The sequence below is a fragment of the Lissotriton helveticus genome, chromosome 2_1 (assembly GCF_964261635.1).
Source record: "Lissotriton helveticus chromosome 2_1, aLisHel1.1, whole genome shotgun sequence".
NCBI classification, from domain to species: domain Eukaryota; kingdom Metazoa; phylum Chordata; class Amphibia; order Caudata; family Salamandridae; genus Lissotriton; species Lissotriton helveticus.
Window position 1 is genome coordinate 496,848,155 of NC_136059.1, and position 16,468 is coordinate 496,864,622.

A 16,468-nucleotide genomic window follows, 5' to 3' on the forward strand; every position below is an offset into this window, starting at 1 on the left:
GGATCTGGAAGGGGAAACAGAGCTCCCCGATGTTTATAAGCTGGCATTGGGGGAGCAGGCCGAGAATTGTTTTGGGAAATTTACAGAGCCTAGCTACTATAAAAGGACAACATTTAAGACACTTGTAGCCGCCTTTAAGTTCTGGGTGGCACTAAAGAGAAAGATTGGTTGGGGAGACTCAATCACTACACCCTGCTTTACAAAAATCCCACCCTTCTGGAATTTTTTTCAGATGAGGTCATGGCAGTCTGGGCAATAAAGGGAGTTCGGATGGCTTGGGTTTAGTCCGTTTGGGGATATTCAGCTGGAGTTTGGGCTGGAAAGGGGCAACTTTTTTAAATACTAACAGGTGCGTAGCTTTTTTGGAAGAAAGTTGTGGGGTTTAGTGGGTTTAGTAGAAATAAAATTATAGATATTATTAAGGGCAGTACCAAGGGCACCTTTAGGCTACTGTATGTAGAACTGATTGCATTAAAGCAGGATGATACAGTTAAGCACAAGAATAAATGGGAAACAACCATTACAATGCAACTAAAACAACGCACTACCATTACAACTAAACTTTTACAATGCAGGATCCATTACAATGCATGCCATTACAACGCATGCCATTACAACGCAGCTGCTATTACAACACATGCCATTACAACGTAAGTATGGGTCAGTATTTAATTAAATTTTAATTTAATTAAAACACCATCAAACACCATCCAACACTTACCCTACTATTACGCCCCCTGGAGTTAGAATAGTAATTTTAACCCCTACACTATCCAACACTTACACTACTATTACATTCTTATTAATTAAATTAAAAAAAAATACTAACCCATACTTACGTTGTAATGGCATGCGTTGTAATAGCAGCTGCGTTTGTCAGATTCCCACGCTCTTCAGGATCCGGGCGATGCTCAATAGGTCCACCTCCAGATCTCCCCAAGCTATGTTTTCTTATATTCCCCAAGCTTAGAGGTGAACTGGCGAGGAAAAATGTTAAAGGCCGGGATGGTGCGGCCAGGGGGGGGGTTACCAATCTGAAAAATAAAGAAAGAACCCGTTAATACCACTTCCAGACACCTAGCTACCTCTATTAAAAGAGTCGACTGTGCTCCTACCGTGCTAAAAGGACTCATGGGTAGGACCTCCCTGTTGCCTAATGCTCTCCTCATGCATGGCACCCCTGGAGCATTCCTATGTGAACATGAACAAACTGTTACTCCCCCTCTCTCTCCTCGAGGACTTACTTACACAGCAAACTGTACTAAGCACCTACCAGTGACACACTCTCTTCGGACATCAAAGAAAACCATCAGTTAATTTCGAATCCTTAGACTTTAGCAAACACCAATCCAAACACCCCCTGATCTGTTATTGCCACAGACGCCTACACCAGTTCCTGTAATAGGCAAATCAAAGTCCAAAATACAAAAGAAGGAAAAGGAAATGAAAGACCTGAGAAGGCTCCGGGAGAAGGGAACTTGCTCACCTACCCCTCTGTACACTGGAGTCAACTATTCACAGGGCTCCTCCGTACGAGGTGAGCGCTCCCCATAGTTCCACAACACTCCTCCTCCACGAGAGATCTTCTCCCAGTAAACAAAGTCCACCCGGAGCCTGTGTCTTGGCGCAAATACTAGCGAAGCACCACAGCGTCTCAACGGGAAATCAGCTGTTCGTTCCGCCGTGAGCTCAAAGATTCCGATCCCACTGATGGCGTCCCAAACGGCGTCGCGAAGCACCACAGCGTTCTCCTTCATGCATCGGCCGACGCGTGACTCTAAATGACCCGGAATACGTTGGAGGGGAGGGGGTCTGTGTCTTCGCGAACGTTACCCAGCGAAGCACCACAGCACCTCCCACACGCCACAGATGCAACAGCCGCCACGCCTCTCCGACCAGATCCCGGTCCGACCCCGATATGGGTCCTGAACAGTAGTCCGTGTCTTCGCACGATAACAGCGAAGCACCACGGTTCTCAAGCACAACGGGCATCTGCTCCGCTCACATCCAAGAACAAAAACACAATCCGATGCAACCCGACTTCCGTGGCCACAACTCCTTTATAGGTCCCGCCCCCTAGTTGCTAAGGCATCTGGGTCTAGTAGTCCCAACGCTAGGCAGGCGCATTATGCCATGTTTCAGATCCTGACAGCATTGTAATGGCATGCGTTGTAATGGCTTGCATTGTAATGGATCCTGCGTTGTAAAAGTTTAGTTGGAATGGTATGTGTTGTGAATGTATGCGTTGTAACGTCATACATCCGAATAAATGGGTGGAACGTGTGGGGGCCGCATCAGAGATGTTTGCAGAATCTCTAGATTTAGCTCAGACGGTTTTGTGCTCTGCTGGGCTTCAAGCTCAACATTTCAAAACTATCTTTGCCTTATATTATACCCTGGTGAGAAAAGCGCAGTGGGGTGGGATATCAGGTATTACGTGTCCACGGTGTGGTGCATCGGCAGCAGATCTCGTGCACATGTTTGCATCCTGCCCACGCCTTCAGTGTCTGTTAGAATCCATTACGAGATTTTTAGATCTGTCACTGGAGTTAAACGTTACATTAACCCCCACCTTGGTTTTGCTGGGAGTAAGCAGTGGTGAACGTAAGAATATGGCTTATCAATTTCTTTTTATGGTTATGGCTTTATTACGGATGAGTATCCCTTCTGCCTGGCTTGCCCTTCAACCGCCACTTTTCATCAATAGCTTTTGCATTTATTCTCAATATATACAATGAAAAGAGCTATCTACGAGAGGAAGTGGAATAAAATCTAAATTGTTAGGGCGGGGTATATGGGCCCCCTTAGCAAGATGGAAAGTTCCATAGGAATTGTAATAATCCAGGTTTATAAGCTGAGTTAGAGGGTTGATGTATTCACAGTGGCTGTAGCTTTAATATTCTCCTTGTGAACCCAAATTAATGTTTCTGCTTGATATATGCTGGCACATGGATCAACATTGGAGTTTGCGATTCTTTAATTGCGAAAAATAAGGAATCGCAATTAAGGAATCGCAAACTGCAATGCATCAAGAAATCGCTAAATAAATTGCGCTATTTTAAAATTCCTTAATTGCGATTCTCAATTTAAGAATCGCAATTAAGGAATCCCTTCCCATCAGGGCCGGACTGGCTACCGGGCAGTTAGGAATGCTGCTGAGCTGGGGGGTGATTTCGTTAATGGGGACCTGCGTGAGCTAAACGAAATTCGTTTTGCTTTCAGTATTTCGCAGCACACGCAGGTCTCCATGGCCGAAATCAGCCTCCACTGCAATAAAATCAGGAAGCAGCTCGGCAGCATTCCTAACTGCCCGGTAGCCAGTCTGGCCCTGCTTCCCATTCATTCCTGAATGGGAAGACATTCTCATTTTGCGATTTGCAATTAAGGAATCGCAAAATGACAATGCAATTTCAAGGGTGCAGGGGGGGTCCAAAGGACACCCTGTTGCACCCCTAAAATTTGCCATTAACTACATTTTTCACACACACATGCCCCAAGGGCATGTGTGTGTATAAAATGGCACTTTAAAAAAATGCACTTTTGTGCATTTTTCAAAGTTTTCGCAAATTACCATGAAGGTCAATTTCATGGTAATTTGCAACCCTTATTTGTGAATTCCCAAATTTTAAAAGTTTGATGCATTGCATTTAAGGAATCTCAATTTGAGATTCCTTAAATGCAATCGCAAATTAAGAAATCGCAAATTTGCGTTGTCTTAAATTGCGAGAACAACAAAATGCATAATGCATCCAAAAAATGGAAATTGCATTCGCAAACGGCCAAATTTTGCGATTCGCACCTTTTGCGAATGCAATTTTCTTTGATGCATGTGCCCGATGGTTTCTTTCTGCTTAAAATGTTTCTTTTTCGCTGTTGCATAATTATTCTATGTGACAGTTTATATGCTCCCTCCTAAACCTCATATTTTGTATTTTGAATTTGCTTGTCAATTCGTGCTTATCTTTGGTGAAAACTGCTAAAACTGAATAAAGAGATTTAAAAAAATAAATAAAAATTAAGCCCAATCATTAGAACCAGAGATACGAATTGTAAACATTTTGAGTGAAAAATTGGAATGGGCTGTAAACTCTGCTTTGCCTGCAGAGTTTGCAGAGTTTTGTCCACTCTGCGCTTCACCTGCAATGTGGAGCACAAGAAAAACTCTGCGAACCATCACATGACAGAGTCTTTTTCAAGCGTGGTTCACCAGTATTACGTTGGTGACTGAGAAAATCGACCATTAGGACGTCTCCCGAGCGATTTCTCAGCTTGGACAGTTGCAGCAGTTTGCTACCATTCGAGTTCAGAAAGCTGCTGCTCAAGTAGAAAATCTACTTGAGTGGCAGAAAGAAGCGGTGCCCTTTGGTACAGCGTGTGATTCCATTCATACTCATTTTACAGCACAGAACAAGCTCCCGGTGCTAAAAATCAGCACACGCAGCGCTATGTGGCAAAATCCTGTCACTCACGGAATTTCGCAGAGTTTTTATGTAACTTCACAGAATTCCGCAGAGTAATACTCTGCAGTTCCTCCCACCCTTAGGAAAAAATAAGACCTAACAGAGCAAAGCACCAACTGTGGGAGTCCGGGTAAAAGTCAAAAGATTTTGCAACACTGATGTAGGGTGGTTTGGACGAACAACTTGGATTGGGCCCGCTCTCAGTTTACCTTCGGGCTTAGAAGAATTTTAAGAAAAAGTGTCTGAGAAGGTAAAGTTCAGCCTGACAAGGCAGCCGGCAGCATCCGAGGAGGAAGTGTCATCATCAGGGAGCCGCCGGATGAAGTCCAGTAGAAAAGTTCCAGCAGGAGAACGCTGCAGGATGAAAGCCAATGAGGTATTCACAAGGTAGGATACCATTCCTGAGATGTCTCTCTGAACAGGATTTTCTGCTGTCAAGAAGGACATAGCAAGACCTACTGCAAAGTGAGGCCGACTGGTGATGCTGCTTAGGCAGATCGGTGGGCTTGAACGTCCCAGTTTTCTGTCGGATCTTCAGGTTTTAGCTGTGTAGGCACCTTTAGCACTACTTTCAATGGTGCAACACTGGTTGGCTACAACTTGGAGGGCAGTACTCATTTCAGACAGGGTTCAGATGCAGAATTCAATGTTGTTGGAGCTTGTTGTGTCCCTGTATCTTAAAGCAGGAGGCCAGCCAACTAGCCCATGGAATCCCTCTGGTAGTCCTGGGATCAAGTAGCAAGCCAGACCTCAAGCTGCATATCAGTCCTCTGAGGGTACAAGGCAGTCTAAAGGGCAGTCCTCTGGGAGCAGCAGGCAGTCATCATCATCAAGTCCTTTATTCGGTTTCCAGGTTCAAAAAACCATAAAAGTTCATCAAAGTACAAAGGTAACAATATGAGTATAAAACATCGCAATAATAAAAAAGTATACTAAAACAGTATATAATACAATAAAAATGTCAATAACATTTTAACACAGTTCAGTTTTCTTGGAGTGGAAATAAATTCATTAAAATAAAGTTTAACTAACATTTGCTCTGTGCCTAAGGCAAAATTTAACAAAACTGGCAACGTTTTTTGTGTACATCTCATCTTCCATAAACTGAAGGACTAAAAAAGAAGGGCGGAAAGTGCGTAGACCCATCTTTTTTTAAATTGGCATTATCCATATTTTTCTATGCTCAGTATAAAATTTGCAAAACAAAACAATATGTATCATGGACTGGAGGGAAACATCATCACAAGGACATACCGGGAGACTCTTAGTCCAGTCATTAACATGAGGAAATGACACCAGTCTATGGAAAATATTGAGCCTAAAGTGGGTCAGCAGCAGTTTCTCAACAGTTTCTCAAAGTTGCTCAGCTTGAATGTCAAATACGGCTGTATGCCAAGTGAGGTCTGGATAGGTAAAATATGCTGCACTGAGCTTTTTCCAACCTGTGTGTTTAATCTAGGGTCTTCCAAGTGGTACAAACAGATCCTTTTTAAAGAGCTTCTTGATATTTCAGAAATGGTCAAAGGAGATAGACAGTATTTCTCCAGGCCCAAGTAATAGAAGAAATTTTTTATATAGACAAGCCAGCTAATTTGATGTCTATTTTCTAATAGTAGAAAGTCACGGAGGTCCAAACCCGGTGCCATAAAAGAATCGGTTGGAATTTGATGGTGTCCGAAATATATACCATACCCAATTCTGCATGGCAACAGTAGGACGAGGAACTCTTCAGTAATGCTAACAGGTATCTCAGAAAGGTGTTCTCAATTTTCTGGAGAGCATCCACCCTCCCATGCCCCCAAACTCCTGCTCCGTAACAGGCTAGCTTATGCATTTGGCTTGAAATATTTTAACCAATTCAAGAGCTTACCTTTTGCCCAGCCGTTAGGCAAAAGCAATCAGGGCAGTTGTCGCCCTAAGAAACTGTATTTTTCTTGCCTCAATTGCCTGTTACCATGAGGCCTTGTTGTCTATTACAATCCCCAAGTATGAATAAGTGGCCGTTCTTTCCAGCTTTGTAATGTCGATAAAAATATCCATTGTTTACATGGCAAACGTTTTTTTAATATAAATTTTAAGGTCCAGCCCCTTCATACATTTTTGGTATCTTGCTACACTGCACTGGAGCTCCAAGGGTGTTCTAGTGAGGATCACGGCATAGTCGGCATAGAGATGTGCCGGTATTGGGCGGTGTCCGATGCGAGGCAGGTCCCGGCTCCCCTCCAGCATAGCCCCTTCCAACCCATTGGTATAGAGGGTAAAAAGATAGGGGGCCAGGACACAACCTTGCCTGACCCCCCTCTCCACTCCAAACGACGCCATGAGTTCGCCATTGAGCCCAAACCTTACTCTGGCCGTTGCGTTAGAATAAAGTTCACGAAGAAAGTTGACCAAGGGCAAGTCAACTCCCATATCCAAAAGAATCGCCCAACGTTTCAGGTGGCTCACCCAGTCGAAGGCAGCTGTGAGATCGATGTATGCCATATATAATTGACCTCTTTTTGCACCAACATATTTGCCCATTATGAGGGACAAATTAAGTGCTTGTTCCACTGTTCTTAGTCCCTCTCTGAAACCGTACTGCAAGTCGAAAACTATGTTGCCATTTTCTGCCCAAAGGGATTTGACCCACCACCTTGCCAGTGGAATCAAGGAGTGAGATAGGGCGATAGCATGAGCGGTTATTGCGATCACCTTTTTGAAAATTGGGACAACAATTGAGGCTGACCATGAGTCAATTAACCCTACTACACAAGCAGCTTCAAGTACTTTGGTCAAGATTGGGGACCATAATTCCAGGTTATGTTTGAAAAGATCTACCAGGACCCCGTCCGGACCTGGTGCTTTCCCACCCTTACTCGCTAATAAAGCGTGTTCGACTTCCTGTAAGGTGAACATAAGAGGGATTGGGAAAGTCACCCATGGTGGACAAGATGCCCGCCCATCAGGTTCGGATGAATCGATGCGGTCGCTTGAATCTAGACCAAAGATCTCGGAGTAATGCTTGATCCATGCAGTTGCTTCAACAGCAACTTTCCAAAAACTAGCACTATCGTTCATGGCACAGCTTTTATGCATTTCCTCCCAGAGGTTGTTTTTTCAATTCTACTTTACGGGACTTTAGTGCCTTATTGTAAATCTTCCTAAGTCTGGTGACTTCCTCCTTGTCTCTGGGGGATTTATGGAGTGCGTTTTTTAAGCTGGTATAGGCTTTTGTGCAGGCCTTATTAAACCACCCCCTCCCTATGTTTCCTTTGGCTCCCATTTTCTGAAATAGGGCTTCTTGGACTGCTTTGGTGATGTTAATAAAGCTAACCAGTGACTCGTTATGGGGAGTGTCAAAATGTAAACATTTTTCTATTGATGGCAGTGCTTTCCTCACTATTTTAGATGTTATTGCAGCGGGATCGATTTTCGCCCATTTTAAGGAAAAAACATTTAGGCTATCCAAGCTTAGCAGTTGTTGTACCAAATTGCTTAGTATGGTGGATTTTACATGTTTGGTAGAAATAAGTATTGAAATAGAGTTTGGAAAATGATCGCTTATGGCGTTGTTGACAGTTTCAAAGCCACAAGCACTATGCACCAAACTGCTTGCTAACAAAATGTAGTTGATGACACTAGAATAGCCTCTACCATTGAATGTTGAAGAAAATGGAACTGCCGGGACCATAAGTTCATTTGCAAACCCCAATTCTAGGGCAAACATGATTTCATTCATACGAATGCCAATAGTTGTGTGAGGGTAATGGGTTAGTACGGCGTTATGCTTATCCAAAATTCCACAATTCTGGGTATTTTTATTTTACAAAATAATATTCAAGACTATTATAAGTTCTGCCTGCGGTAAATTATTATAAAAATTAACCAAAAAAGAATTAACCGCTTTACCTATTTTGAGGTTAAGTATTTGAAAGTTAGTTTCTATTTTAAGCGGGACTATTTTATCAACTTGTAAGGTGTTAGAGATGAACGTTGTCAGCCCACCTCTAGGCCTACCGGAGGTTGATGGGATAGCATACAAGGCATAAGTTTTATACCCTTCGAGATGTATTTCTGCCTTTGTCCAGGTTTCCTGAAGACATAAACTGTTATGTTTATTCGCTAAGACTAACCAAGCGTCGTTTGTCAATTTAGGTTGGAGGCCTGCCTCGTTCCAAAAGATGATATTAAGTTTAAGTGTGCCTAAATTACAGGAAGCTGATGGTACTTTGGGGGCTAAATTCTCATCTCCTGGGTAACCCCATGTTAAAGCCGTTGGCCTCACCGTTGTCAAGCGATCTACTAGATCGACTCGATCCATTACCTCTACTACATGATCAGTAAGTCCTACACTGGTAAAGGGATAAGATGGTACTAAAAATTCAGGTTGTTGGTGGTCTAAATCGATCTGTATAGGTCCTTGCTCCAGGAAAGGAGAGGGACTGTCGATCAGTCAGTCATTGTCTTCAAGGCCTGAGAGGGGATTGAATCTGTTAGTTAGTAGGGACTAAATACATCCGGGAATGGTCAAATGCAGAAGATGCAGGTTTGGGGAAATTTTCATGTGGAGCTCAGGGAGGGTAAAAGAACCCTAGAGGTAGTTTGAAGCGGGGGCTGTTGGCATATGGTTGTCAGGCCCGGGGATAGAACTCCGTCCCAAATTTATAATATCCTGAGGTCTCTGGCCTTTGGCTGCCACCCCACCCTGGATACAATTATTAACAATGAGATCCTCGATGGTAGTGAGTCTAGTTAAGAATTGGTCCAGTCTAACTAGCAAATAAAGATCCAATCTCTCCACCAGGGCAGATAGATTCTTGATGTCACTGTGCAGGCCGCTTTCGTCATTTGATGTGGACTTACCCTTGTTCTAACCTTTACTAGGGCCCTCCGTGTTTTCTCTTGTGGTGTTTGTTTTGATAATTTGGGGGGTTTATGAGGTGCGTGTGCTTTTAGAGAAGGGCTGTTGATGGTGTGAGTCTCCACAAGGCAGGGATTTTTGGGCCTTTTTTGTGGTGGTTGCGTATGGGGAGTCATTATCAAGAGATATAATCTCCTCTGAGCTAGGCTGTATACAGCTGTTGGAAGTGCCTCCATTTAGCCTGCCCTGACCCGGTGGAAGAGGTTTGTCTGATAGTACTAAGTCAGAGCTCAACCTAGATGACTCTGCTTTTATAGATTCTTCTACGGACGATATTTGTTTATCCAAAACCCCTACCGCCGCCGTCAAATAGTTCAGCAGCGTCTACTGAGAGTCAACCACTGCTCTAGTAGCTAAGGGTCGTTTCGGACTAGATAACTTCCTTTTACCCATTTCAGTAGGTATATCTAATCTTATTATAGATGGAACAAAAGTAACCAAACAATTAACAAAATTAACTTGAGGCCAATCTATTCCTTAATCAATCAAGTCCCAATAAAATCACAGATAGTTACAAATATTAACCAACCTAAATGATATAATAAAAAGCAAATTCAAGAGGGTAGGCCCAGCCCAGCCTCAAACGGGCACAGACGGGCTTCGGACGGACCTGCCCTTTGCCCGGGCTTCGGACCCCGTGCGATGATTTAAGGACCCGGGGCGGGTGCGAGGCAACTCCTGCACGCCTCACGCAAGACCTCAGTGCCCCCTGGGAAACCGAGTCCAGGGCAACGCGCGGTCGGTGGGATGAGGGAGGTGGCAGCCCCGAACCAGCAGCCTCCCCCCAAGTCAGCAACAAAGCCCCAGAGCCAGTAATCCGCAAGAAGAAAGTCCGGTGATGCGGATCTAGGTAGGATTGAAAGAGGCAGTCATTTGAAGTACAAAGCAGGCCTCAAGCAGTAAGGCAGTTTTCTGGAATTCAAAGCAGTACTTTTGAGTGTCATCTGCAGGACCAGGAGTGAATTGAAAAGTTGGTCTGAGGGTCTAATATTTATACCTGGTGCCAGCCTGTGAAGTGGACAAAACGTATAGGCTATCCCCCAATCATGACTGGACATGTTCCTCCTTCCCCTGCACAGGCTTCAAGTGGTTTAGGGCGACAATAGTCTGGTGTCAAGATCTTTGTGGGTGTGCTGAAGGCAGCTCTTTGAAATGTGAGTAGGGCGGTGAACAGCTCCTCCCCACCCATCCTGGCATGATGGCCCATGCTGCCTAAAATAGCCCGCTGTTGTCTCTCTGTCTGGGAGAAATACACAAAGGCCAACTGCCACGTATTCACAGTCATGTGACCCAGGACATAGACTGTAGGCACTTAACGGTTAGGAGAAGAAAGGGCAACTTTCTAAAAGTGGTATTATCAGAATTATGACTTAAAATCCTACTTCACCATTAAAGAGGATTTTAAATTACAATTGTTTTGAGACCACATTTGACATTACTGCCTGTTCCCAATCAAACGTTAGCACACAGTAAATGTAAAAGGACACGTGAAACTTTAAAACACATTTCCTACCTTTTCAATACAATGCACCTTGCCCTATGGGCTGTTTAGGGCCTACCCTAGGGGTGGTGTATATGTAATAAAAATTGAAGTTTAGACCTAACAAAAGGGTTTTTTGTCAAGTTTAATTTAGAACCAACCAGTGGCTGCAAAGGTAATTTCTGAGACATGTTTGAAGGGCTGTTTAAGTGAGTGGCACAATAAGTGTCTCAGGCCTACTAGTAGCATTTAATTTACAGGTCATGGGTACATGCAGTACTACTTTACTAGGGACATATAAGTAAATTCAATGTGCCAATTGGGTGTAAGAAAATTTTACCATGTTTAAAAAAGAGACCACAAGCACTCTAGCACATTCCTAAAGCCAACAAAAATGTGTTTCAGCACACAGGAGCTGATAATGCAAATATTTTGGGGAAAGACCACACCAAAGGCTCTCAGGTCTAGCAAAGGTACCCTTGTGTCTATATTAGGGTGTGCAGCACTCTATTATTCGTATACAGCTGGATTTGAATAGCGTGACTAATCTCCCATGAGGGTATCCTGGCACTGGGAGTACTGCTGCCACGGCTCATTTGAAAAACCAAGCTTGATGTCCTTTTCTGAAATCCAGTAGGAAGTATGAGGTTCGGAGGTGAAGTGGGGGGGTCATTCCAAGACTTCACAATGAGGTGGGAGAAAGAGCGCCCATCACTGTTGCTGCTGTGAATGCGGGGGTGTGGGAAAGGAAGAGAGAGACAGAGCTCAGGTGTCTGGACGGGAGGTGAAAATTCAGTCATTAGGTAATGTATGCTGGCCCTAGGTTGTGGAGCGAATTGAAGACATGGATCAGCATTCTTGTAGCCTTCATTTAACTTTCACCAAGGGTATTTGCTATTTGCTGGAAAAATAAATACTCAAAAGATACATCATAAGATCCTAAAAGAAACATAGACCCGTTCATTTGTTTGGCTAGGGCACCTGCACAGCATAATTTTAGTGCAGAATACAATTGTTGAATCTAAGCCCTACTTTTCTCTCATATGTGAGCCTTCTGAAAAGTAACTTTTATAGACTACTCATGAAGTTAAGTTTCCCAGCACCTTCGCACCCTCCTTAATACCAATGCTTACACCTCTGTCAAATGCTTTTGATCCAAACAAGCTGATGCTTTCAGATGTATTTCCTGTCCCTAACAGCTCCTGAATAAGCTTCTCTGCATGACAACTCTGGACAGCAAAGTGTAAGTGTGTTGGTTCTGACTTTTAGACACTGTTGCTCTTCCTGGGAAAGGAAAACCCTTTTAGCTTACTTTATATGTGCAAGAGCTCAGGCCTTGGATCCCCACTAGACTTTTGGAGAAAAACAAAACTCACTCCTGACCTCCAAACTCTTCAGGAGTCTTTTATTTGCCACAGACTAACATCCCCTATTTCATGATACTCAGTTCTACTGTCCTGACCATTGATTGCTATAACATGTATATCACATGCAAGTTGAATTATTTAAACATTTTGTAGTAAGACCTGCAAACCCCTGCAGACTAGGGAATTTAAATATCTGTAGCTTTGGAAATGACAGAGCTGGCTTGGTGACAAATGTGCAGATTGTCTGAGTCTTTTGAACAGCTAACACCACATCTACTCTGGAGGAGAGGATCTTTTTGTGGACATTATGCATCCAAGAACCCTGACTCCGCAATGGACTTTTTCGAAAAATGAATACAACTTCTTTAAAAGTTAGGGCAGTGCGTTGGGACAGCCTCCCTGATTCCAAAACACATGCTCCCAGCCTGCTTACCAGTACCATGGCCGAGGCAGCATTACCTGCATTTTATTACCAATGCACACTTTTCTAACCAAAAAGCAGTGTGCCAGATCAGACTCCACTAAAAACCACCTGCCTTGATTGACAAGTATCTAGCTAGAAAAATCATGGGGCATATTACTAACAACTAGCGATAATTATCACTCTATTGGCTTAGCGGCAATAATTTTATCGCCGTGTTGCGGCGATTTTTATTGCTTAGGAGCCTTGCTTTTATCAAGGTTTATCTCCTAAGCGATAAAAATCGGCCGAAATGCATGAATATCGCTGTAAAGTCAGCGATATTCATGCATTACCGAGCTAATGCTCTTAGCCATGTTATCCACCTCCCATTGGATAACATGGCTAAGAACTGCTCAGGGCAGGTGTTAGCTTTTGGAGATATTCGCGCTTAGCGCGAATATCTCCAAAAGTTGGTAATAGGAGATACTGATGTTAGCGACTGTTTCCAGTCGCTATCATCTTGGCACGCCCACTTTGCATGTCATTAGTGATAAATATCTCTGACATGCAAAGCGGGGCCCAAGATGGTCGCTATCTCCTACTAGCTGTCGCTAACTGGTGTTAGCGACAGCTAGGTAATAGGGAGATCATTTTATCTCCGCTTTCTTGGCTTTTAAAGCCAAAAAAGCGGAGATAAATCCCTTGATAATATGCCCCCATATCTCTTACTGGACCTTAGGCGTTTTAGCTTGCCTCATCATCATCAAGCATTCCCACTGTAGATATGTGCTTTCCGAAATTAGAAGCCAACGTACTCGTTATATATGCTTAACAGTCATAACGTCAGTGGGATTTGCTTTGAGTTGAAAGAGCGGTTACCATAGCAGTCTGGCGCAGCTATTTATTAGGATGTCAACTTAAGGAACAGTTAAATATAGTCAGTGATTGTTCTGTCAATTCAATGTCATTAAGATACGCTATTCTCTCCATGATTTAAGTTCTGAGAAGAACTCATGAAGAATATATATAAACTTCAATATTGTCAGCGGGCCATATTTCCGAGGCTTTAAGATCATTTTGAAGATAAAAAAAGTAAGATGAATGATTTTCAGTTGCAAAAGTATACAGAACGCTGTATTGTACCATATTCTGTTGCGCATATATACATTTGACCACTGTATATTCATCATAAATAATGGGGCATATTACCAAGCAATAGCGATAAGGTTGGAGCCAAAAATGTATTGCCGACCTGCGGCGATTTTTATCGCAGATAAACCTTGGTATTACCAAGGTTTATCGCAAATGCGATAAAAATCGGCCGCAATGCATGAATATCGCTGAAAAGTCCGCGATATTCAGGCATTACCAAGCTAATGCTCTTAGCCATGTTATCCACCTCCCATTGGATAACATGGCTAAGAACTGCTCAGGGCAGGTGTTAGCTTTTGGAGATATTCGCGCTTAGCGCGAATATCTCCATGAGTTGGTAATAGGAGATAGCGATGTTAGCGACTGTTTCCAGTCGCTAACATCTTGGCACGCCCACTTTGCATGTCATTAGTGATACATTTCTCTGACATGCAAAGTGGGGCCCAAGATGGACGCTATCTCCTACTAGCTGTCGCTAACTGGTGTTAGCGACAGCTAGGTAATAGGGAGATAATTTTATCTTCGCTTTCTTGGCTTTTAAAGCTAAAAAAGCGGAGATAAATCCCCTTGATAATATGCCCCAATGTATTTATTAAATGTGTGTGTTTTGCTCAGAAGCTCAATATTCTAATCTAATGGTTTTCATTCATACTTCCTATTGAAACGAGAGTCAATCACACTAAATTACTTTTCACCATTAGTGAGTCAAGGCAGTACTGACTTCCTTGTTAAAGTCAGACTTAAATATTGATATATCATAAAGGATGAACGCACATCGCAGATTGTAAGTGATAGAACTAGTTAGTGGTAGGCAAAGTTACAAAGGGGCATATTAGCAAGAACCTCGTTAAACTTATCGCCGTTTATGTGTTATAGAATTCCATTAGAAGCCCAGGTTAGATGTCCTGCACATCTAACCTGGGCTTCTATTGGAATTTTATAATGCATATTAGCAAGCCCATTATCGCTGTTTTAGCGGCAGTTTAAAACGGCGATAATTTGAACGAGGTTCTTGCTAATATGCCCCATAATTTTAGTGCAATGCCAAGGTGCGCTTTGCTTCGCTTAGCAAAATGTACACTTAGGGGATTATTTACGGTGGTAAATTCAGGTCAAGAAAAATTACCATTGGTTATTATTGACAACCCTCATAAACGCTCAGAATGTAACGTTGCGGTGTATCTTTTTATCCGCCCCTTTCTCTCGCGTTATGGCATAGTCATCTGGCTGGGCCCAGGTGAGCTGAAACATGTCGACTACTTTTGAGAAAGATATTATAATCCAGTAACTCGATTATACTATATACCCAGTATTTTTAAACTACCAGTGCCCACCTCTTTGTAATAACATTTTTAGTTTGGTGTGACACTGACTTTTAACATCCCTCGTAATTGCTCCAGCTACATTGTTCAGCTGTTGTCCTAAAATCCCTGACACTTCTACTCCTACCGGAGGTTGTCTCGGGCGAGGCAGGCATACAGCACGTCTTTTTTGACAACCCGATGACTATGCCATAACGCGAGAGAAAGGGGCGGATAAAAAGATACACCGCAACGTTACATTCTGAGCGTTTATGAGGGTTGTCAATAATAACCAATGGTTATAGTAGATACCAGTGTCCTTTCCCATTTGATTGCCATAGTACTGACCCAGGGGAACTGAACGGACCAGAATTCCTCTTCCCTCTATATTGATGAATTAATTTCAAGAAAAATTACGACATTTTTCAAGCATTATTAATTGTAAAATTCTTAATCTACATAAAACTCCACAAGCCTAAAACAAACTGAACGTCGTTTGTCCTTGCAGCTCGTGTGATAATTTTTATAAAAATGTATGAATCTGAAACACAAGCAATTTTCAGAAAAGACACATATATTGTAAAGCAATACAGCGAGGTACTAACTAAGATCAGTAGCTTGTCAACAGCACAAAAAAACTGAAAAATTCACGGAAATAAAGCGTCAGTTGAGAATTTCTATTCCAATCTTTAAAAACAAAGAAACTCGCAAACTATAGTAAACTATGCAACTATAATTCCCACAGCCAATGCACTTCTCTTAAACTTACACATGAAGCCAAACATTACTTCATCAACACACTCTCCGGTGACATTACATATGATATCATCATTATTTATTCTGTGTCCTGGCGACATAATTTCTCTCTGCAATCTTAGAGAACAAGCTTGTTGCATCACTGACATGACAAACAATTCATGTTGTCAGTAGCTATATGTATGTAAAAGGCAGTGTTAGAATGTTTTTTATCTATTGAGAATCATACTTATACATTTTTTGTATTTATTTATGAAGTTTTATAGAGCGCAAACAAGACCATTTCTGGTATCAGGTACAATACAATGGAAAATAAACTGAGAATTTACACAGGATATCAAAGCACTTCACAAACAAGAATAACATGGAATCTAGACAAAGTAGCGCATAGAATCACGGATGACATCAAGAATAATACATGTAGCGGTGCATAGTAATATAGATACGTAATAATAACAATATTATCTTTATTTGCGTGATTATTTAAAACCATTGCAACAATAAAAACAACTGTCGAGTTTCTCCATGTTAAAAAAACCATGGTAACAACCTTTACAACAGTGAAACAATAGTAGTCAAATTTTCCAAGTTAAAAGCTATGGCTTAATGCCAGGGTTTGCAGTTTGTTTTTGCAAAAGCGAAGTTC